The sequence below is a fragment of the Peromyscus leucopus genome, chromosome 13 (assembly GCF_004664715.2).
Source record: "Peromyscus leucopus breed LL Stock chromosome 13, UCI_PerLeu_2.1, whole genome shotgun sequence".
Lineage (NCBI taxonomy): Eukaryota > Metazoa > Chordata > Mammalia > Rodentia > Cricetidae > Peromyscus > Peromyscus leucopus.
Window position 1 is genome coordinate 58,111,091 of NC_051074.1, and position 20,350 is coordinate 58,131,440.

General features: G+C 43.5%; 1 long non-coding RNA gene across 1 annotated transcript; it reads right to left on the reverse strand.

Annotated features, from left to right (window-relative positions):
• Positions 1–2,795: 2,795 nt before the first annotated feature.
• Positions 2,796–11,128, reverse strand: LOC119088919. The gene is made up of 3 exons (XR_005092679.1): positions 10,838–11,128; positions 8,521–8,916; positions 2,796–5,088 (listed from the first exon to the last, which is right to left on the reverse strand). It is a non-coding gene; the product is annotated as an uncharacterized LOC119088919 (long non-coding RNA).
• Between the last annotated feature and the right edge of the window lie 9,222 nt (positions 11,129–20,350).

The window sequence follows — 20,350 nt, forward strand, 5'->3', positions numbered from 1 at the left end:
CAGTCATTCTTGAATGGTAACTGGATAAATTAAGGTTGGTTTTCTGATAATCTTGGGCTGCTCCTCTTCAGTTTCATTACACAAAGGTGAGGGAGGTTCTGCTCTAAACTCCTCTATCTCTGTGTGAATATTTTTCTGAGTTTCATTAGTTAGGTCTTTCTAAGAATTGTATCTTATCAGTCAATTTTTCTTATTTGGCACTGATACTAAATAACTTTTTAAAGGATAAAACATGAATTATCAAACTGACAATGATTATAAGCGACATTATGCCAATCCCAGCTAAATTGATCATCCCTTCATTTAATTTTCCCATTTTCAAACCATCCATTGTGGAACCACGCCGAGACCTAACTCCCTGCATTGTAATATTGTTCCCCATTCTTAACGTGGGTAAAAACTACTGTTTTTAAAAAACCTAATTTCCCCTTTAAGAATTCCCAGGTGTCTCACCAGCTGATGACACAGCGGAGGGTGAGCATGGCTGTCGCTGCACAGTGTGGTTGCTCAGAGGACACAGGTGGTGCACAGCCTGGCCGAGGACTGCGGCAGCTGCTCACGTGCAACTGGGGACTGAGAGCGTGTGGCAGTGGCAGCCGCAGTAAAAGCCCGAGCAGTGCCACGGCGGCTGACCTGGTGTGACAGCTGTCTGAGGAAGGGGTCCAGGGGAAGTCCGCAACCCATGGGGAGAGGGAGCCAGCCGTCTGAAAAGTGGACGCAGGGATGTGCGGAAGAAGCCCGTGCTGGGAAACACCTGAGTGACAGAGCTAGCCGGCATTGGGCAGCTAACTCTGGTGGTGGGTGGTTTGGGACCCAGGTGCCTGTGGCATTTGGGGCCGAGGTTGGGCAGCAGCTGGAGTCTGCTGTAGAGAGGCTGCAACAGGAAAACCCCAGACTCTATGAGGTCCTGAGGGGAGGGAGGGAAAGCCAGCCAAAGTGGCAGGGGAACTCTGGAGGCTTCAAAGCCAGCAGTGAGCAGCTGCCCTGTGAACTCGTGCCCTGTGTTACATACCAGATGACGCATTTGTCTAATTATTCTTTATCAATAAAAACTCAGGAATTAAATACCGGGGTAAAAACTTACATGATCAGAGAAGCAGCAAAGCAACCAGTGACCTCCTCTCTCTCCTTCCTCCATCCAAAAGGGCCAAGAATCTTTCTAAACCTCTCACTGCTTCTTCCTCAGTCTCTCTGTATGTCCTTGGTCCTCCAAAACCTCTATGGCTAATTTTGGTCGGCTAGTAGCTAGTTCTGCCCTCTGATTCAAAGCAAACTTTATTGCTGGTCTCACTAGTGTCAGAGGGCGACCAAAATATCCCACAGCATAAACTAATTCATTTCAGGTACGAGTCTGCTTGTGTTTTATCAGAAGAAGCTGCTCATTACTTGCAAAAACAAAGCATCTTAAAAATGTGGAAATACACAAAATAGAGAAACCCTTCAGCAGATTCTGACATATTTTTGCATTAAAGTACTACTGTCTTCAGAATGAACACTGTGTAGTATCTTTTTAACCTTGGGTTATGAGCATCAACAGAGAAATGGACAATATAGTCTCAATATAGACAATATATGGACAATATATTCTCAACTACATCTAGAAGCACGCACCGCAAGGTATGAAAAGGAAGTGACCCAAAGGCCTCTGTTTGAGGCTTGCTCACCAGGCTGTACTCACCCTCAGGAGGTGGCAGAACCCTTAGTGGAATGATGTTAGGTCACGGGGGGGACACTTCCTGCAAGGGGGCTTTGGGGTCTGGCCCCTTCCTCAGTTCCTACCACTCCTTGCTGTCATGAGGTGAACAGGCCTCCTCTGCAACATGTCACCGTCGACCCAAAGCACAGGGGCCAGTGACCACACACTGAGCCTCTGGGTCAGAAGCCCAGATGTACCTTCCCAATTTGTAAGTTGATCGTCTCAGGGATTTTCTACAGCCGCAGAAAGCTGACTCTGGCCTGATTTTCTGTTTCTGTGACAAATCCTTGGCAGAAACAGTTTAAATGGGGCGGGGGGCAGCTGGCTGTGTTACTTGAGGGTCTGAGGAGAGACGGAAGGAATGTCACGGCAACAAGAACGTGGCAGAACATGGGCTCCCCTCGTGGTGTCCAAAAAGCAGAAAGAGGGAACAGCATGAATCTGGGCACCGGATATGGCGCACAAATGCACACCCCCTAGTGACCTGCTTCCTCCAGTGAGGCCCCACGTCCTGGTGCCACTACCTCCCAATAATAAATGTAGCCGGAAGCTTCTCTGGTCCCACCCAGCCCCACGGTCCTGCAGCTGCTTACAAAATAATCACTCAGAAGCTTATATTAATTACAAACTGTATGGCCAATGGCTTAAGTTTCTTGCTAGCTAGCTCTATCATCTTAAATTAACCCATTTCTATTAATCTATGTTTTGCCACATGGCTGTGGCGTTACCGGTCTGCTGGCATGTTGCTCCTTGGACGGCAGGCTGGCCTCTCCCGCCTCTGCCTTTCTTCTTCCTGTGTCCCTCTTGGATTTCTCACCTAGCTGTAACCTGACTCGCCCTAGGCCAGAGCAGCTTCTTTATTAGCCAATCATAGCAACACATATTCACCATCCCATAGCACCCTTGAATCCTGAATCTGGCAGTGGACTAATTTACTGAAGACAGAACTCTGGTGGCTTGATCAATTTCCTAAAGCCCCACATTGGGACATTGCTGCATTAGGGACTATGATGTGACCTTCTCCTGGAGAGACAAGTATCTTTTTACTCCAGAGAGAGTACCAACCCAGACCAAAGAAACAATCGGGTCCAAGTCTAGGTCGGTGAACCAGTGATTTTAATTGGGGTTTCTTTCGGGTGCAATGGGTGTGGAGTTATTTCTAGGAGCACGAGCAAGATGCAGGAGGCTATCCCATTGAAGAAAAGGTCTCTCAGTCACCACTAACCACCGATGTCTCCTCGGGGAGGAGCGGGGCCGCTTGAGCCCCACCTCCCAGTAACTGTTATTGCCTGTATGCTGGTGGGGAGGAGCAGGGTCTCAGAAGTCCCTCTACTACTCTCTGCTGGGGCCTCATTGGCCCAACGACGTACAGGTTTCAAGTAATAATCACACCGCTGATGTTAAAGAGGGCCAGAGCCGTATCTTGCCGGGAGAGCCCTGTCCCACCAGGGGATCAAGTCTGCAGTAGATGAGCCCACGGGGGCATTTCACATCCACCACGGAACACAGAAGAGCCCACTGCGCGACTTCAGACCGAGAACCTGGATTCTGCACAGTGGAATCCAGGTTGTACTGTTCCCAGGCTTTACAATGATCTATGGTGAACATGCATTTCTTTTCTACTCAGGCCTTTTACTAAAGTGGGGGGTGGGGTGGGGGGAAATTGTCTCCGTGGTAGCATAAAAAATTGTAAAATTAAAGTAACAGATTATTTCTAAAGATCTGTGATGGTTTTGGAAGTCTGAGATGGTGTTTCATGGCACTGTATTATACCTTTTTTTTAGTAGAGCCAGGAAATGAGAATCATTTACCGTCTAGTGTTCCGTAGCCATTTTTCTTGGGCTGTATTTCTCCGTCGAAGTTGCTTCTTGGAGGGGAGCTTGGGAAACTTAGCTATATTTCCTCATTGAGAAACAATACTTTGTGGAATTGGTACACCCTTTATATGTTCCAAGGTCTGGGAAATCCTGATCAAAGACTGTTTTGTTTTCTCACTGTTTATTGCTTCGTGTGTCTTTGAAAGAGAGGCACATAAATCTCTGAAAACATTTTTTTTGGTATGCCATAAAATTCCCCGCAGCATTTTTCTCTGGGGCTGAAGATATTCCCATGAAGCAGACAAGCATCGGATCTCTGGCCACAGTTCTCGCAACTGCTGCCGTTTCAAGAGAAACCACTAATTGCGGAGGAATTCACTCAGAGCTAAAGAAGATTTCCCTCGCAGAAGACTGACTCCTCGAGACTCCTCCCCGATTTCCCTTGTTCTGAACTGGCGTGGTCCCTGGGCACTGAGGTCCTCCCCTGCTCTCCACGTGAATGTGTTCTGAGACAAAGCCACTTCTGAAAAACAGAATGTTCTGGTGGGTTTGGCCGCCCATCACCACAGAGATGCTGGCAGAGGGCTGTGGACACACGTCCAGAAGTGCTGTTTGCAATTGTGATAGCCATCTTACTAAAAATAAGGACTTTCTTTGCAGTTCACAGAGGTGTGGGTAGGAGAGGGGTTACTGCTGTCCTCCAGTCTCCCAAAGGCCTTTCATTTCCTGTTGGATGTTGATGTTACAAAGCCTTCACATGAATTATGGGAACATCCATAAATATTTTTCACTTTGGTTTTTGTTCCTAGCAGAAAGTATTGTCTGTAGTTATCCTTTCCTAAATTATATCTTTTTAAACTCTGAAACATGAACTTTTGCATTTTTTTTAAGGAAGCAGACAAATCTTTTTTTTCTGCTTTGTTTAAGGCCAAGGAATTTTGTGGAAAGATCGTGCAACTAGTTCTTTATGACTATCTGTACTCCAGAGTGACTTGGTTCTAATGTTTTCCCTTTTAAGTAAATTTTCCTGCATTATTTCTTCGGGTAGTTATTGCTCTAGCTGTGGATTATTTACCACATGGAGGGGGACTATTCCTGTGTTTCTTGCAAAAAGTCTGTCCGGCCATCCCTTGTGTTGAGATAACTCATCTCTGGGCCTCAGCAATGTTTACAAATTTAGGCAGAGATTTTCACCCAACCTTTAAAAACTATGGTACATTTGCATCATTTTTAAGGAGAAGAAAAGCATCATGGCATTCCATTCCTGTTGTCCAACCCTTGATGGACTCTGGCTAATAAGTGGCCAATTTATTTACAAAATGCTACAAGCTGAGTAGCTTAAACACCAAAAAATTACTTTCCTCAGTTCTGAAGGCTGAATGTCCAAGATCAAAGCCAACTGAGTTCCCGATTTTCAGACCGATGTCTTCTTACTGTATCCTTACACGGTGCAGAGGGCCAGATACCTTTCTCATCCTGACTTATCTGCTAATGGCACCAGTAATATCCATGGGTGTTCCATCTTTATTACCTGCAGAGGCCTCAACTCCAAATACCATCACTGGAGGCTTCAACCTGTGGATATTGAGAGAGACAAAATATTGAGTTCACAGTAACAGACAATGTAGAGCAGGGAAGGGATGTGCTGAAGGCTGCTCTGAGTGTCAGGGCTGCTTCTGCTGTATTGTATTGCCCTTAGTGACTCGCTCATCCATCAGTTCCCTTCATTCCCACCTGCTTCCCATGGAGCAAGGTTAAAATTTTATCTGTCTCCCACTCACATGATCCCTACTCATGTACCATAGAACCATCTAAAGAGAGGCAGTGGGAGCCTGAGCTCGCCGAGCTTTCTTTCTTTCTTTCTTTCTTTCTTTCTTTCTTTCTTTCTTTCTTTCTTTCTTTTTTTTGGTTTTTCGAGACAGGGTTTCTCTGTGTAGCTTTGTGCCTTTCCTGGAACTCACTCTGTAGTCCAGGCTGGCCTCGAACTCACAGAGATCCGCCTGCCTCTGCCTCCCAAGTGCTGGGATTAAAGGCACGAGTCACCACTGCCCGGCCCGAGCCTTCAATAATTATTGCATTTGTTGTTTTAATCACATTGATTAAAAACTAATGGATTGTATTTTTTACAGAAATATTCTATTAAAAACAGGTTATAAGATGAATTTTCATATCCATTTGACAGCATTTACCAGTTTATATTAAAGAAACATAATGTTTTACAAACCTCTTATTGAAAGCATTCTATTACATTTTATTGTTTTAATTAAAGCAGAAAATGCACTGACCATAGAAAGTGCAACAAAATAAATTCAATTTAAACCTCTATAAGGGATCCATGCAGTTTTAGTTAACACATCTCAAGGTTATTCTTGTCACAAAATGTCTTAACATAACATTATTTTCAATAATACCATTACCTGGCATTTGGTGGGTAGCTCATCTTTTATTTAACTAGTTCTCTCACTTTTGGACATTTCATTTTTAAAATATTCTTTGTTGGAGACAAGGTAGCTATTATCCTTAAAGGTGATTGTTTTCATAAGCTCACAATTATTTCCTTAAGATAATGTTTTGAAAGTAGAATGTCAAGGTTAAAGAATGTGTAAATTGTTTTTTTTTCTTTTAGAAAAAAAATCATGATATTTTAAGGCCCATCAGCTGAGTTCCCATTTTTATTTTAAGTTTTATAGGAAAAGAGAACTTTGTTTATTGCTGTTTACCCTTCGGTCCTTTGTGTGCCTTCCGTCTTTCTTCCTTTATTTCATATTGAGAAATAAGATTTTAAAATAATTTTGGCTCAGTCTAAGCAATACTAAACCCCAATGACAGATTGAAAAACGAGTTTTAGATTTTTTTCCCCTGGATTCTTTTTCTTTATTTAGATGCAAAGACCAAGGCCTTTGGAACTAGACTGTCTGGTGTTTTCTGTTGTTGAAGCACAGTCTTCAACAGTGTGTGGGCTTTTCTACTGCGGACAGACACGCATGCTGGTCATTGGATGAACGTGGGAAGAACTGGGTAGCAGAGTAGAATATAACCCACAGTAGGCCTTTTCCTCATTTGACTTCAAATCTTAGCACTTAGTAGTCACATTACCTCTGGCTACAAAGCTATTATTGGCAGATAGTTTTGAACTATCAAATTCAGCTTCATCTGTAATTGAATCAGAGACCCACATTCTGTTCTCTGAAGAGAATGGTGTCCGATCTTGTCTTTGACAATGATCAAAATTTCTATTTATGGAAAATGTCAATGATGGGAAGCATGAAAGAACAGTGATATCTTTAATTTCTATCTAACTTAATAATCAAACATGAAAGTGAGAAATTTTCTGCCCTGTATTGTTTAGGAGGGATATTCTGGGCTGAAGAGCTGGAGTGAGGTCTGTGGAATTTTCAACGAGCTAAAATAAACACAAACCCAACTTTTATGATGTAGACAAATGCAGTTAGAAAACCTAGTGGAAATATGTGTATGTCTCAGTCATAAAAAAAGGGGGGGGGTCTGTTCCTGCATGGTTAAGATTAACGCCAGCTATTTTCCATTTGAGGTTGGGGGGTTCTTCAAAGTTTGAAAGCTGTCATTTGCAGTTGAGATAGCCGTCTCTCTGTGTGTGCACATCTTCACGAGGGCACACGTGAGCACTTGCACATGCACACCCACCCACACCCACACTGACTCTGCACAGTGTACATCTACTGGTGTAGGACTGCACGTCCCTCCTCTGGGGGACTTTGTATGTCCAACGTTGTATGCCTCCAACTGAGCCTAGCACAGAGTGCGTACCCACTAAGTACACGTGTGTGCCATGTGATGTCAGAACAGGGCCACCTGAAGAACTCCAGGGTAGAGCACTGAGGGATCAATGACATCATTGTCATCTCTACCTGTCAGAGCAGAGCCCGAGACTGATAGAGCTGACGTTCACTGGGGACAGCTAACAGTGGAGACCACGTACTATCCCGCGTTCCTAGACATATGTTCCTTCAACTGCAAAGGGACATCAGCTCTGTGCCATTTTGACTTGCTATTCCACAATATTAAAATGTTTCAAATACTACTATAAGGGTTATTGTCCATTCTGTATTTGTTTGTATCTTGTTTCATTTCCCAAATAATCCAGAGCAACCTATGGACTGCCCAATGAGGAGGATATGGTGAGGCGAGAAAATAGAGGGGCAGAGAGAATAAAGTAATGTCATGAAGATTCGTGCTAGAATTACAACAGCTGGCACCATGAGGCAGCCGCACACCAGACATTGCTCCAAGTGCCCCACAGATGGGAATCTAATTAACGTACAGCATCTCTGTCATCCCAGGTTCATGGCCATGGGAATGGAACTCCAGGGATCCAAGTCACAAAGCTCAAGGGGTGGAAGACAGGATAGAAACCTAAGCAGCTCCAACCACTGGACTCTTCCCTCCCTGGGCATCTCTGCATCTATCTCCAGCCATCTCTGGATGCCTCCTCGGGAAACCATGAGGCTAAACACCCTCACATGTGGTTCTAAGACCCAGATACCTCTCAGTCTGTGCTACCCAATCATTTACTGGGGAAAGTGATCTTAGACAAGGCATCATCACCCTTTGTGCTCCAGTTTCCCCATCTGTCAAATTCTAATGACATTGGAAACGGCCATATATTTAGTGTGAACATTAAACTGGCCACGGGTAGAAAATACTAAGCCTAAGACCTGATACAAAGCAAATCTAATTTTATTTAAATCAAATTGATGTTAGCAATAATAATATGAACCATAGCGCTTTGAGGTTGTTATAGGACCCGGTTTGATCAGATTCTCAGAGAGGGATCTGAATTATCAGGACTAAGAGTATAAAGCCAAGCCTAGATAATAAAACTACTCATCGTGGAATCGCAGTGTTAATTAAACCATAGTTTTTGGTCTCTTTAGACTCAGGTATTTATATCTATTGATTTTTTTTTAAATCTGTGAGGTTCTAGATAAGTTTCTCATTTTTATATTTGAAAATTGTAGTGTTACTCACCGAAATTTAGAAATCATGGAAGTGTGTGAAGCAAGGGCACTCATCTCATGTTTTAGCAACGTGAAAGTGGGACAGATCATAATCCTTGGCTTGTGGTGCATTTTTGTCACTGGTCCATAGGTGTCTGTTTTATCACACTTATTCACCATCCAGTTACAGAATAAACACCAGGAAGTGGATCAGATGTGTGGTGTGGGCAACGCCATCCATGCCTGGTGGAGAAGTGTGAAGCTGATAGTCGAGACTCAAGAAGACACAGTTGGTGACATGGCCAAGACCAAGAAGAGGAACGCTGCAGACAACTGCCCTCTGTCTGTTGTTCACCCCCAGTTCACTCTGATTCCATGCCTTCGCCATGGAGGTCATCGTCTCTCACATTTCATGTGTCTTGTCCTTCTTAGTTCCATCATGCATGCACAAAAATGTGTGTATATGAGTGTCCAACATGTTAATTCCTGATATCTCAATTAGTGTAAAGAGTAATGTTAACACACACTTACATGTGTTATTACATAATATAGAATAGCATTTGTTAGCACACATATGATATATAGCATAGCAAAATTAGAATATATTGTAATTATGCTATTAATCTATTATTAATTAGTAATATATTGATTAGACATATTGCTAAGATATAAACATTAATTCCTGTCATCTTATACAGCTGAAGGCCATTAATTTAAGATATTTAATAATAATTGACCATGTGGCTGTAGCACAACTCATTGATTTCCCTTCTTAATGGGCATTGGAGATACAGCTCTGCCAGTCAGAAAGCTGATGCTCCAAGGATCCTTGAGAGAGAGCAGACACTGTTCTCACTGCTCAGCCACACACAGTCTTCTCTCCCTGTCCTTTCTTACAGAAACCAGAAAGGGGGTCACCAAGCCCTTCCAAGGGGCCAGTGGGCCAAGCTTGAGTCCTTCCTTCTCTAGCAACTGACTTAAGGATGGCGCTGTGCTTCTGAGGACATCGTCCCACTGCTTGGGAAGGAATACATAATGCAGCTAGCTGTCTCTCTGCGCTTTGGGCAATACCGTGTAAGCATCAAATGCTTGGAACTGAAATAAGCAAAACCAACCAGGAGCAGAGCAACGTGGCCTTGAGGCTGAGACAGGTGTGAGCTCTGGACCTCACAGTCAGGCTGTCAGGTTGGCTATCCTGGAACAGGCTGACTCCGACACTCACTCTCTTTTCATGCGTGAGACAATAGATCATATTTAAGCCATTTGGAGTTGTGGCTTCTGTTCCTTATAGCAGAAATATCCAAGCTAACATCATGCCTGGCTCTCTAGGTGGAATGTTTTCCTCTGCTGCTGCAAAGGATGGCCGCAGATGTGGGGCTCATGACGCCACTCATTTATTCTCATACCGTTCTGCTGGTCAGAAGCCTCAACTCATTTTGCCAAAGGCCTGTGTTCTTTCTGGAGGCTCAGGGAAGAATCTCATTTTTTCCCCCTTGTCAGATTCTAGAAACTGACTACATTCCCTGGCTATGGCCTGTTTTAGTCTGCTTGAACTGCAATCCAAAAATACCTTACAGAAATTGACTGCCTCCAGCTCAGGAGGCTAGGACATTCAACATCAAGATGCCAGCTGATTCCTGTGGCTGAGTCTCCTTGCCATAGATGGGCCCTTCTTGCTGTGCCCTTACATGGTAGAAGAAGCAATCTGCCTGTCACGGGCCTTCTAATTTACTCCAGAATGAGGAGCCTTGCCTGTCAACTCAATAACAACACTTGACAACTCCACTGAGTCTTTGCTGTGTGCTATTTTAAAGTTTTTAACTGTATATGATAATCAGGGCATTACTTTGAAATTATTGCCCCTGTTAGACACCCATTCTGCAGAAGGGCAAATTCAACTGCGAATGCTAATTTTGTCTACTCATAAATAAATCGAAAGTCCATGGATTTTAGTACTTTCAAAAAAAAAAAAAAAAAAGAAGGCAAGCTTCTCCAGCTGGGACTGGCTAGGGTGCATTTAGTTGTGACTTGACTATATCCAGGAGGGCTTGGACAGCAGAATTTATCACCTTTCCAACAGGAAGTCCAGAGGGAGGGCTGGGGGGACAAGTTAATTGAGTAACTCAGTCAAGTGAAGCTTCCTTTTGTTAGGAAAAAAAGGCTTTATTTGCAAAGCCCCCAGCAGTGTGTCTTTATGGGCTTGATCCCTCTACCATTTCCTGGCAAAGGCAGAAATGGCCAAGCCTGACTCTGTCAGGTCTGAGCCCTGAACAAAGCCAAGAAGAGTATGTTAGTGAAGAGAGAAGACCCGGAGCCTGGGAAGCTCGTCCTCTTTAGAGCGTGCCTACCTGCAGAATGCAAGATGTTTAGCACACTTATGCAGAAAGCCAGCGGTGTGCCCGAGCCAGTGGTCCCCAAAGCCGGGGCGGCCGGGGCGGCCGGGGCGGCTGGGGCGGCATGCTGAGGCTCTGCTGAGCAAAGCGGCAGGGTCAATGGAATTCCACTTCTTATCTGCCCGGCTCAAAGGGTCTGGGGAGTAGCAGCTCCAGATAACTTTGAAGATAATCTTTTATCTCGCGGAAGGAAAAGTTCCCGTTGCAGACCCAATGTGTGTCTTCTCAGACACAGCCCTTTCATGCTCACTGGAATCTAAAAACAAGTTTCCCTTTACAACCCCCACTGCAAGGGTAAAGCACGTGACAATTTATCTTCCCCAAGCACAGCAGAGCTGAGTCACCCACCCAGGGACTCAGACTTGCCCTGCAAAGCAGTCTCCTGAGCCTCAGCCTCCTGCTTCCCTGTCCCAGAGAGGGTCCTACAAGTCAGCACGCTGGACAAGTATTTCATAGCTGTTGAGTAGCCTGCTCCGTACGCATGTCCTGCTGCGGTTAGAGAAATTCCAGGCTTAAGATAAGCAGGATTATTTAGCTTGGAGTTTTGGTCAGATGGATGCACATGTGAAGCCAAACTTTCTAACCTCAGTTGAGTGCAGCTTCCTCACCAGGAATCAATAGCCAGACACAAAGCTGGCTGCTCAAGAAGACTCTCCCACTACAGTTCCTGAAGGTCGTTGGCATATTCCAAGTGATGGGGAACACCTCTTGTTATGATTTCACTTGCGACATTGTGCCTTCCTCATGGCTCTTCTACTTCCCACGTGGACCGAAGTCTCTGGAGTAGTTGTCCCAAGAAAGTGCAATGGTGTCCTTTGTACGGAAGGACGCAGCCTTGTAGTGTGAACCAGAATACTGGCGCTGTGTAAACAGAATGTTGTATGAAGTCCAGGAGGATTTTACTGCTCCTCAGAAGTGCTCTTGGGGGTTAGCAGAGCCAAGGAGCAGGCTACAAGGGACAGTTTGCGGGACAATTAAGAGGTTTTTGGTCGATTTGGTACCAATTGTACCATCTACCATAGATGTAGACTAGTGCCCATGCTGTGTGCTGCCTTCCTCAGTGGTTTCCCTGATCCCTACCGATCCTGAATGCCACCTGCTGGCATGCTGGCCCTCTAGGTAGAGGCTAGGGCAGGTGTACCAAGCAGTCCAACTGTCCTGTAAATCCCACAGTGCACCTCCCACCCCCTCCCCCAAGTGTAAAATAATTTCTCTAGTTGAAAGCAAAAACACTATCAGATTTGCATCCTCTATCGTGAGTCACTTGTGGGCCTGAGGAATGAGCTTGGATCCCAGGTTATTGATGCTGGATGCTGCATGAAAGGAATGAGTCCCTGGAGTTGAGGCTCACTTCATGATTCCCCCCCCCTCCCCCAGTGGTGCCGGGGCTCTTGAGAAGGATGGAACAAGAGTCAAGTCTCTGAGGAGGAGGTTGTTATGAAAGATCTCAGACCTTAACAGGGAGGTGTTTTGAGTACGTAACATATTGAACTTTAATACCATGCACTTGAAGGGAAAATATTTCCTTTGTAGCAGCAGATCCCATTATGTTCTAGAGGAATTTTCCAGCAAATCATCTCACAGCTGCTTTACTGGATAGACCTTGAAATGTTATCCTTTCTTTGGTTACACACACTTTTGCTTTTGGAAGCTTTACATGCTTTTCTTTACCAATAATATTTTATTCCCCCAAATATCAGCTCCTGGGGACAATTTAATAAAAGCTGACCCAACAAGAAACACTTTTGCACAGGCCTTCTCGATATCTTTGGCTAGGCACCATGCCTTATGGAAGTACATTTGGTGTAACATTATCACTAAAAATCTCAAAGACAATCTTGGGATTTCATGACAAAAATAAAATGTTAGTTGTTGCTTCATAGAAAGGCATTTTGTTCCTGTGGACGTGGAAGTAGGGGATACAGCAGTGCTTGTGGCTGGGGTGGGTGGGTGACGGGATAAGCAATGGCAGAAATATGACCAGGAGAAATTCCTTTACTTTGTGGTTGACAATTCCCTTTACAGAGCAAACCATGTTCAGTAACCGCCTGCAGCTTCAGGTACTTCCCTATGAAAGTTACCTGGAAGGTGCCTGTGGTGGTTTGAAGGAGGATGTCCCCCACAGGCTCTAGAATTTGAATACTTGGCTCCCATCTGGTGGCACTGTTTGGGAGGCTTGGGAGGTGTGGCCTTGTTGGAAGAGGTATGTCACTGGAGGTGGGCTCTGACAATTTAAGGACTTGGCACATTCCTAGTGAGTTCTCTGTGCTGCCTGCTTGTGATTCAAGCTGTGAGTCTCTTCCAATCACTGGGGCAGGGCTACCACTAAAATCCTGTAAGAAATGAGGATGCTGCATAGCCAGTACAGGGAGAAGAGAGCTGAGGGAGGAGCGAACTGTCCGCTCCAGGGCTCATCTGACACTGGTCATGGTGTCCGTAGTGCCAGAATATAAATTAGGTGGCTCAGACTGGGTATGGTCAGTGATCAGAGATTCTTAAGGAGATAATAAAGTGACAACTTACACTGATAGAAGGGGAGGGGACAGTTGAAATGTTTGCACATCATTGGAGAACCTGGTGTTAAGGTTAAATGTATACTCCAAAAGTTCATTGGTTGGAAACTTAATCCTAAAATTCACACATTGTTGGCGTTTTGACATAGAACCTATGATTAGTAATTAAGACTGATGACGTGATGAGGGTCCTGTGACGGCATCTGTGGTCATGTGACATCATCTGTGGTCATGTGAGAGGAGGGACAGAGACCTGAGGTGAACTTTTGCTCTCTCACCTTGCGAAGCTCTAGGCTACATTTTGATGCGACAGGAAGGCCTTTGCCAGATCTCCTACATTTCCAACCTTCAGATTTGTAAGAAACAAATACATTTTCTTTATGAATTACCCAGACTGAAGTATTAAGTTTTGGTAAAGAAAAAAATGACTAACAAACACATTTAAGTTCTATTTGACTCATCTGCCAATTTTGAGTCACTTTGGAAATTTTCTGCGGTGGCACATTGGGAGGTCAATAAATCAAATAGTTCTTCCCTGCTTGGATCCTGAACCTGTTGGTACACTGGAAATAGAAATACAAATTAGATTACTGAAAAAAAAGTTATATTTGAAGACAAATAATCTGACTGTCATTAATCCCACCAGAAGGAAATTTAGATACTTTGACCCAAGAGTCTTATATCACAATAATTCAATTAATTCAGGGCATGGAGAAAAGAATAGATTACCAGCAGTTCCAGATGTATGCATTTTCAATATACTGGATCTACTTAAATGAAGACTGTGTAAGTGAAGACAATACTGTTACCTCTTTAAGTGAAGATTATCTCAATAAAATCACCCCCAAATTTTAACTTTTCACATGATAGGGCAATAAGAAAAATGGATGAGTCTTCCTAAAGTTAGAGAAGCAGCTAGTTTGGGGCTTTTGGCCGTCACAAGACCTCCTGAGGCTTGGTTCACCTGTCACCCGTTGTGGGTACACCATGTGAGTTTATGTTTACATTTCTTTCCACAGATCCCGACACTAACTATCCAGGGTTAGCATAGACTCTACAAACTGGTCAGCCTCACAAAATCGCCCTCTGACACTCATGTGTGCTTCTGACTAACTGCCTATAAATTTGGGGATTCCCATGGTCTCCCTGCATGGGTAAAACAATAATTTGCAAGGATGACTCAGGCCCTGGGAAAGCTGTGGAGTTATAATCACAGTTTTATTATAAAGAATCCAACCAAGGGCCAGCCAACCGGAAGAAACGCATAGGGCAAGGAACAAAGAACCTTAACAGAGAAATGGACTGCTTTGAGAAGAATAAAACAGAAATTCTATGGCTGAAAAATATAACACAGAAAATGAAACTATTACAAGGCAAGCTTAAGATTGCAGAAGAAAAATGTGAAAGTTGGCTCATGGGAACTATTAAAACCAAAGGACAAAATAAAACAACAGCGAAGATGAGAACACAGACGGCAAACACACACACACACACACACACACACACACACACACACTCATGCACACGCGCACACACACACAGCCACGTATGGTACTGCACATTTGAACTGCCTGCACAGAAGAGCTTGAGGTGAGAGGATTGTAGCTCAAAGCTAGTGAGACTATGACTCACAAGAGAAAAAAAAAAGCAAATAGAACCTTGGTGACCTGTGAGACATAAGCAGTCACACTACCTTAAATAGTAGGAACAGATAAGGCTTTAAGGAAATACCAGTCAAATGCTTTCAAAATCACATGACCATCTCAATAGATGAAAAAAAAAAAAAAGGCTTCGACAAATTCCTACATGCCTTCATGATAAAAGTCCTAGGGAATGTAGGGCTAGAGGGAACATACCTCAATATAACAAAAAGCTATGTACAAGAAACCCACAGCCAACAACATCCCAAATGGGAAAAAAGCTTGAAGCAATCCGACTAAAGTCAGGAATGGGTCGGGGCAGTCTACTCTCCCCATTCCTTCCCTTTCAACGCTGCCCTGGAAGTGCTAGCTGGAGCTATACGGCAGGAGAAGGAAATTAAAGAAATGTAGATAGGAGAAGAAGTAAATAATAACAACAACAACAACAACAATAATAATAAAATAACCCCCGTTTGCAGATGACTCGACATTGTTCATTAAAGATCCCCAAAATTCTATCAGAATTCTAGAAACAGTGAACAAAAGTATTTGAGCAATATGGCAGGATGCAGATTCAACTTACACAAACCAATAGCTTTTCTATACACCAACAACAAACATACAAAGAGAGATCTTTGATACATCTCCACTCACAATAGCTTTCATATTGCATGACGCATATAACCCAAGAAAACTGATCCCTATGAAGAAAGATGATATATGCAAACTCATATCAAACCCTCTCATTTCACATAGATGAGAGATGGTGAGAAAGATGTGTGACTTCTCAGTAGCAATGCAGGCAGAATCGGTGGAGAGTTTGGCCCATCACTTGGCTCCGTTTAAATCTGCATGTACCAATTCAGAAGCTGTCTTTGATGTTGTGCAGACATCCTTCAAGGTGGTACCTCCTTCCTTCTCCCCCTCCTTCTCCTCTCCATCTTCCTCATTCTTCTTCTTCTTCTGGCAGTAAGGATTAAATCCAGGGCTTCTTATAGAAACAAGTACTCTACCAGTGATTTAATTTCCCAAACTATTTTTCACTTTTTTAGTTTGATACAGGGTCTCACTAAGTTGCCCAGGCTGGCTTTGGACTCATTCTATAACCAAGCAAGCCTTAAACTTGAAATCTTCCTGCCTCAATCTCCTAAGTAGCTGGATCAAATTCCTGAGATACGAGGCCCAGTTTTGCATGGTGTTACTTCTAACCTGCCTCCATTACGAAGCATTTGGTATAAGTGAACGCAACCAGGAAGCCAAGAAAATGCCATATGGTTTGAAAATGATGTGTCAGATATAAAAATATTATATCTATCATGAATCTCTGCTTTACATTTAAAACCACTCTTGGCTAATGATGTAATGTGCTCAAGAAAGAAATGTTAGCACAGTAAAAATAATAATAGTTCAGCGCAATGAAACTGCCACAGGAGAAGTCAGAAAACATTCCATAGAACTCACTCTAAACATTTTGAGAAAGGAAGATCAAGAATCCAAATGTATTTACATTACATATCAACAAGCCACGCTCTGCCGATGAGCATGATGTCCGTCAACAGACAGGTGGACAGATGAGCATCAGGCTGGAAGGAAACTAAAAATTTGGCAGTGTAATGGAGTGGGCCCTGAGGGGGATTTTTATTTTCTTCCCTAGACAGGTGACAGTATAGAGTTTTTAAATGGCTTTGAGATATTCATGACTTTACTATTTGGAGCAGTTTTAAGTTCACAGAAAAACCGAGCAGAAGATAACGACTTCTCATGTGCGCCTTCCATTGCTCTCCTCAAACACGCATGGCCGGCCTCCTGCATGGTAGGCACCCCCCCCACTTCCCCCCTCCCTGGAGTGACATGTTTATGACAATTCATGGACCTGCATGGACACATTATCATCCAAATCCCCTGCATGTTATTATTCTGAATTGATATTCCTTAATTATTGTTTGTTCCTGCTGACTTTAGGTTTACAGAATAATTACAATGGTAAATACAGTTCCCATAGACTGTCTTAATATTTTCTGCCTCACTTTCCAATAATGATACCAGTATTAGCGTGGTCACATTTATAACTATAATGAGCAAAACCACAGATTTATGATAACTATCAGAGGTCCTTAGCTGACATTCACAAAGATTCACTCTTTGTAGTTTCCAGTCTATAATTCTGGCAGATGTATATTGACGCTTATCTACAATTACATTAGAAAATCGGAAGTTATAAAATGATGTTCATTTTATAAGGATAAGGTGGTAAGCATTTCATAAACATAAGCTATTTCTTAACTCCACTGGAAACAGAACACCACTGGGAGTTCACTTTTATCTATTACTTATACTCATAACACTAATGACCCAATCTAGAAACAGACCGTCCTCTATTAATTTATGCATATATCCTTTGGGTCTGAGAAGGCAATTGAAGTCATTGTTCTTCAAAATATAGAACTGTGATATTTTATTTATTCAGTTAGATATGTGAGACTACACCCGGTAAATCCAGCAGTCACAAATACCTAGAATGGTCAGGAAAGACTTGAAGAGAGAATCTTTCAACTGGGATCTAAAGAGTAAGTAAAAATTGAAATTATAAATATACATATGTATATATCCAAATATATATGGAAAAGAGATTAGCATTCATGCAAACTATAACAGTTAGTAAACGAGAAGATTCTTCTGTGGAAATTCTTATTTAAAAAAAACCCCGAAACCATTATGGTTGGCTGTTTGAACAGAAAGCTCAATTGATGGAGCATCACTGAAGTAGGTGTAGTATAAAGCTATCATATATATATATGATATATATATATATAGTGGAGAAGTCTGCCCAAAGGTGGAGCTCACCGTCTGACTAGAGGGTCCATGATGACCAGTGCAGAGTTCGCACTGAGAAAAAGCTTGTGAGAGCTATGGCTGGGTTTGTAAGGAGGAAGGAGCTGAAGAATCATCTTCTGGGTTATATTGGTATTTTCTGCTTTCAAAGTCAGATGTGATGTAGACCAGGACAGGGTAAGACATCGAGGACTCATACAATTACCTAGGTGATCATCGTCCAGCAGAATTTAGCAGGAAGGGATGATCTGTATGGCATTTCCGTGAAAGGGTCGTAAGAGAAACTAGCACTGGACTGGGATTCTAAGACAGAGAAAACAAAGGTGATCTCAAGATACCGCGCTTAGCAAACCGGTGGGGCTGTAAGTCAACTGCCTAAGGAAACAAGGAAGGGACCGCTTTGGACCTATAGTTCCGAAGAGTGAGGCGATAGAGGGGGCCATCGTGAAGGCACTTGGGCACCAGAGACTGGTGTTCAAAGCTGAGAGAGCACAGCATCTGGGGTCATAGCACCGGGGTGGCAAACGGAGCTTCAATGGTAGATGAGCCTTCTGTGTGGGGACGACGGAGGGAGGAAGAGAGAGAGAGAGGCCGGCGGCAAGGTCTTTGGGAGTGTCAGGGAATGACCAGGGACAGAAGAAGTGACAGGAAAGGAAATGTCAGAGAGTTGAGGGAATGACCAGGAACAGCAGGAACACATTCTGAAGAGCAGTTAAGGAAAACGAAAGCGTGGCTCCAGGTCACTAATGGCAGGGAGGCAGATTGTATAGACCATGGAGATGGGAGTCAGGTCCTAGAGGGGTTCAAAGGCAGCATGCTAAGGAAGGGTTTGGGTAAAGACCACCCGTTTGGGGACCTGGGATAAGCAAAGGGGACTGTGTATGGATTTAGAGGCTGCTATTTAAGCATGTATGGCGCAGCTAGGAAAGTCACCCGTCATTCGTTACAAGCAGACCAGAAGGAATCTGCTTCCATATTCTTTTCTGCCTCTGCTTTTCTGGTGTGTCCTCTTCTGGCTCTTTTTCCATCCCTGGCATGGGTACCAGAGGAAACCAGCACACAGAAGCCTGCCATTTCATGCCTCTTGGCCCTTTCTTCTTAAGAATCTATAATTTGAAGGAAAGGGGTAATTTTTAGAAGCTACCAACAAAAAAAATATTCCAGCTGTATCTATACTTACTCCAACAGGTTTTATTGGCAAACAGCACATAACAGAGAAAACCGAGGGAAAGCTGGTGTGGAAAGTGTGTATTCGGTGCCGACTTCATCCTGGACGTGGTAAAATGTGTTAAATGAAACATGGCAAGACCGGACATGATTTCCTTTCTGGCTGGTGAGACATACAAATGAAGTGACTAAGTAGGAATTTAAAACACGCCTTCCCAGATGATTGGCCTGGGAGATGTTAGGAGTGTTAGAGAGGTGAATTCAGCGAGCCGGGAGTGGAAAACAGGACTCTATGGAGACAGGACTTCTGTACGAGTAAATTCCTGTCAGAAGCAGCCCCCCTCTTTGCCCGAATTTCGGTTACCTTGCTCCTGTTTCCCTCCTCCCCAGCCCATATCGAGGAGAGGTTGACCATGTACCATCTGGAGTCCTGGTGAGCCATCATCTTCGTGAATGGAACGTAACCCAGGGCGATACAGTTCTGACCATGTCTTACAAATGGGACCCAGGCCACACTCTGTATTTAACACCAGCGCTTGACCTAACTTCAGAGCACATAACATACAAAACATATGCTCTCTGGGGGCCTCTGAGATGGCGTTTCAGATGGAAAGCAAGGAAGACACAGGAACTGGAAAGCCTGCCCAGCACCAGAGCAGGGTGCATTTTATACACTGTGTGAATCAACCCCCACAATTCTGAAGGGGTGCCATCCCACATCAGAGACACCAAAATAGTCATGGAGAGATTCAAAGTCACTTGCTAACATTCATCAACCAATAGAGACTAAGGCTTGATGAATACCAGCTCTGATTCCAGGAAGTGGACTCTGTTCACCTGCCTTGGAGGTAGAAAGGATGCTACCATCTTCACTCACCAGAAACATCTCAGTGTTGGAACTTCCGGGGTGGAAGATTTATAGAATTAGTTTATAAAATTACTTACAAGGTCAAACAAAGCTCTTGGCAGGCTGAGAATGGCTGGCTGGGATCACACTCAACCTTTGATCAGGAAAAAAAAATAGAACATCTGCAGAATGTTCTTTGGAAAGATTACCAAAGCAAATAAAGAGAAAGTTTTTTTAGTTGCCCCAAGCAATCACAAAAACATTACATATCTATGCGATTACCAGGCAGAGTTGAAAAGCATTTTATTGGGCAAATAAAAGTCCAGAATGATCTTTGTGCCAATGACCTTTAAGCCACCTGACAGGCAAGAATGTGGTGAAGTATGGTGATTCGAGCATCCGCAGACACCAGTCTCTAGAAGCTTTCAACTATTTAAATTACAATGTGAAAAATCCCCTGAGTTCCCAG